The sequence below is a fragment of the Lepidothrix coronata genome, unplaced genomic scaffold, assembly GCF_001604755.1.
Source record: "Lepidothrix coronata isolate B3197 unplaced genomic scaffold, Lepidothrix_coronata-1.0 Scaffold105, whole genome shotgun sequence".
Taxonomy (NCBI): domain Eukaryota; kingdom Metazoa; phylum Chordata; class Aves; order Passeriformes; family Pipridae; genus Lepidothrix; species Lepidothrix coronata.
In genome coordinates, this window is record NW_016690285.1 from 2,025,077 (window position 1) to 2,029,758 (window position 4,682).

The window sequence follows — 4,682 nt, forward strand, 5'->3', positions numbered from 1 at the left end:
CAGCAGCGGCTCGGGGTCCCCGCGGGGCGGGAGCAGCGGCGCCAGGAGGCTGACGGGCTTCCCCGCCGGCCAATCGGGGCGCGCGCCCAGCCGCGCGCTCTTCGGCGATTGGTCGGCGCCCGAGCCCACGGGCCGCACGGCGTCGCCCGGCGTCAGCTGCATGAGGGGCGGCGGCTTGGGCAGCGAGAACGGCAGCGCCTGCGGGGACGCGGCGGCGGCGGCCGCCGTGGAGTCCCCGCCGGACATGGCTGCGGCGGCGGCGGCGGGCGGGCGGCGCGACCGCGCGGGGTTGCCCTGAGGCCGCTCTGCCGGGCCCGCGGGGCGCGCAGCGAAGCGGCGGCTGCGGCGGCCGAGCGCGGGGCACGCCGGGAAACCGCTCACGTGGGGCCGGGGGGCGGCGCGCGGGGAGGCGGGCGGCACCACCGGCGACGGAAAGAGGGGGGTTGCCGCTCAGCCTCGCGTTTCTGCTTCCATTCACCGGAGCGGGAGGTGGCGGTGGGTCCCCCCTCGGCCGTGCTGTGTGGTACGCGCCGCCCCCCTCCGTGAGGTGCATTTGGTACGTGCCGAGAGCCGCTCAGTTTTCCCCCTCCCCCCCCGCCCCGCGCGGTGGTCGGGGCCCCTGAGGGGGAACGGCCGCCGTGAGGGGGAGACGGGAAAATCTCGTGGGAAAAGGGAATATCCCGGGGTAAAAAGGACACACAGGGACCAACGAGTCCAACACCTGCCCCTGCACACTCCCAGCAGTCCCACCGTGTCCCTCAGAGCCGTCGCTGATAGCTCTGGGGTCGGGAACACTCCCAGGGATCCAGGGGCAGCCACAGCTTCTCTGGGCAACCTGGGCCAGGGCCTTCCCACCCTCCCAGCCGGGAATTCCTTCCCGATATCCATCTAACCCTGTGGGAATCCATTCTCTGTGTCCTGTCCCTCCAGGCCCGTGCAAAAAAAGAGGGCAGAAAAGGAGAACTGAAAACTGACATGGTGTTAAAACTCACTGTTAACTTCAGCTGAAATTGTCCCAAGTGTAACTCTCGTTTTTTCCATAAAATGTCACAGTCCTGCTGTTTTCTTTGCAAATAGCTGTGTAATCAGCTATTTGTAGGGATACACACACCTTCTGACAAGGTTTGGGTCAGAAGGAAGGAATTTATTATAGCAAGGAATTTATTATATGAAGCAAATTTATTATAGCGAGGAATTTATTATATCAGGGTAAAATTGGATACGACCTAAAATCACTGCCTGTAAATAGAGTCAGTGGGAAAGAGAGATTTGATAGCTTGATATATTTTAGATACTTGATATATTTGATATACTCGAATATCAAGAATTCATTCTCAAGAAATCAAGATACACTTGAATAAAGTGGGAGAGGAGCTGAAGGAATATTTAAGGAGCACCTAAATTCCTTTTCCGTGTAATAGCAACTGCTAATTATAATATATTTAAACACACTTCATCTTTTATTTTCCTGTTAGAAATGCACTTCTATTTCCTGCGGATAAACTAAATATAAAATGACTCTCAGGTGTTTCCTGGCCACCAGTTGTTGTAGGAACAGCTGGATATTTGTTGGAAACACGGAGAATCCTGAAAGACAAATTGTGAAATCCAGAATTCTGAAATACAGATTGTGAAATCCAGAATTCTGAACTACAAATTTTGAAACATAAATTCTGCAGTACAAGTTCTGAAATAGAAATTCTGCAGTATGGAATTCTGAAAGACAGATTTATTTGGGAGCATTTAAGGAGCACTTAAATTCCTTTTCTGTGGAATAATAACTACTAATTATAATGTATTTAAACACACTTTGTCTTTTATCTCACTGTTAGAAATGCTCTTATATTTCCTGTGGATAAACTAAATATAAAATGACTCTCGGGTGTTTCCTGGACACCAGTTGTTGTAGGAACAGCTGGATATTTGTTGGAAACATGGAGAATCCTGAAATACAGATTGTGAAATCCAGAATTCTGAAAGACAAATGATGAAATCCAGAATTCTGAAAGACAAATTGTGAAGTACAAGTTCTGAAATACAGAATTCTGAAATACAGGATTTTTTGGGAGCATTTAAGGAGCACTTAAATTCCTTGTCCGTGGAATGATAACCACTAATTATAATATATTTAAATGCACCTCGATGCTTTGTTTTCCTCTCAGAAATGTTATTTTCCTGTTAGAAATGCTCTTATATTTCCTGTGGGTAAACTAAACGTAAAATGACTCTGAGGTGTTTCCTGGCCACCGGTTGTTGTAGGAACAGCTGGATATTTGTTGGAGTCCCCGAGAATTCCGGGACAATCCGTGGAGTGACCAGCAGGGAGAGACCTTGCACATGGAATGGGCTCCAAGCCCGACTCTCCAAAGGAAATCCCGGTTTGTCTGTCCTGGCACTCAGTGAACGCACCTTTTAAGGAGCACCATTTGTAAGGTGGTTTTTTTCCCCTTTCCCGGTGCCCTTTGGAATTCTGTCCCGCTTCCCAGGCGCTGGGAAATCTCATCCAATTTGGCTCATTAAGCCAAGATCCAGCGGGTCCAGGGGGCACAGTTGCCTTGGCAACCAACACCTTCTTTTCTGGCTAAATTAGAACTGTTGCTTTCCAACACATCAACTTCCAATAATCTCCTGGACATCCCAAAGAATCAAAACTGGGAATCCAATTCCTCCTGCAGCCGGTTTGGGGGGGTGATTATTTCCCAACAGATGTGCCTCGAGTTCTACACGAGGATTTAGCTCTATTTGGTTTTGTTTTTTTTTTCCATTAGAGCTCGTAAGTTATTTAAGAATTGAGTGGATTTGGATTTTTAAACCCTCGGATCTGATGTGGGAGGGTTTGTTTTTCTCCTTCCAAGGAATCCCAGGGCTGGCTGAGATATCCTGGTTCCATGGATTCAGCCACGCCACCCTTTGGAAAGGAGCTTTCCCCCAAAGTATTTTCAGCAGCTTCTTTCTTCCCCTGAATAATTTCACTTTTTTTTCACTCCGTGAAAAATGTGACCAAATTTTCCAGTGGGGTATTTTTCCTGATAAAATGTGGGATTGGGTTTCCTGCTGGGTGTTATCCCAGTCATGTTCTGCTTCCACTTGCTCTGTTATCCTGGAAAACAGAGCTGGATTCAGATCAGTTCAATGCAGAGAAGAGTAACAAGAGCAAGTCCAACTTTTTTTTCCTGAAAAAAACCCCCCAAAAACTGAGGATTAATAATTTGTGTGATGGATGTCAGGGGAAACAGCTGGAATCCCTCTGGAAATGAGGTGTCAATTCTGGAATGTCCTTTGAGCACCTTGATGGTGGAGGTGTCCATTTCCTGAGGGAATTTGAGGGTCCATTTGAGGGAATTTGGGAGCCTGAAAAACTCAGGTTATGTGGAAACCTCTCGAATCCCTAATTTTGAGCAGCTCAGGAAGGGGAGAGTTGGAGCATTTTGGGGTTTGAATTTCTCGTGTCCAGGATTGGCTTTGGTTTTTTGCATCGTTTCAGGACTGCCAGAGGATTTCAGAGGAGCTCTAGAGCCAAATATTGGGGATCCTTTTTCTTTTCCGACACACCCACATGATTTGGGTTGGGAAAAAAATGAGATATTTCCACGTACAGGTCCCGTGATGGAGTGAGTGTGATTTAAATACCGTGCACCGAGGCAGAAATTAGGAAATTAGAGGGAAATTAGGAGCAGCACATCCCAAATCCAGAGCCAAGGGAAGGCTGGGAGGCAGCTGGAGCGAAACCAAGGCAAAATGCAAGGCAAAATATGGGCTAATAAATAAATATATTCAGCAAATAAATTGCTATTCACCTTGGGTGCCTTGTAGCTCGGGGGAATTCTCACTCCAACACGTTTTCTAGGATAAATATTGGATTTTCCCACCTGGTTTTGCCCTGGAGGAGAATCCAGGTTGGAATCTGCTGCAGCTCCTGGGCCTAAGGCCTGATTTTTGCTGCTCAACAAGGGATTTGGGGCTCGGGAATTGTGTCTCCCACCTTATTGTTCTCATATGCTCGTCGTGCTCCGTAAAAATCACGCAACGGGACGTGGATCAGTCATCCTGATGGCTTGATCCTGCTGCTGCATAGCTGATGAATTCATGGATTTAAGGCAAATAATCCCGATTTCATTACCAGCAAGTGCCAGAAATAAAAATGTGCTCCGGCCCGGCGGGCGGAAAACCCAAATCCCGCAGAGTCGGAAGAGAGGATTAAAACTGGAAACCATCAAAAAGAATCAAAAATTGAAAAAAATCTCTCAGGAGATATGTTCAAAAAGCAAAGAGAGTGATGACATCTGCTTGCCAACATCCAGCCCTCCAGCTGCACCTTGGAGTCTTGGATATAGGGAATAAAACGGGAAGGGAGGGGGGAAAGGAATAGGTGGAAAAATCGGGATAAAGCAGGAGGTGGACGGGGTGGGATTGTTGTTTTGGGCAGCTCTGAGGCTGAGATGTGCCCTAAGGACACTAATGAAGCTAAAGATCAAAGCTAAAAGCGTGGGGATAAAGCTTAAAGGGCAACAGAGCTGATTTAATTCCCACCGAGGCGGGAGTGGGGAAGAGCAGCCGGATAATGGCCATTCCCGCCGCTCCCGGCCAGGGGCTCCTGCCCGGCAGGACAGCGGGGGAACGGGGAGGGAACACCGCGGGGGGAACGGGGAGAGGGGGGAACGGGGAGGGAACACCGCGGGGGG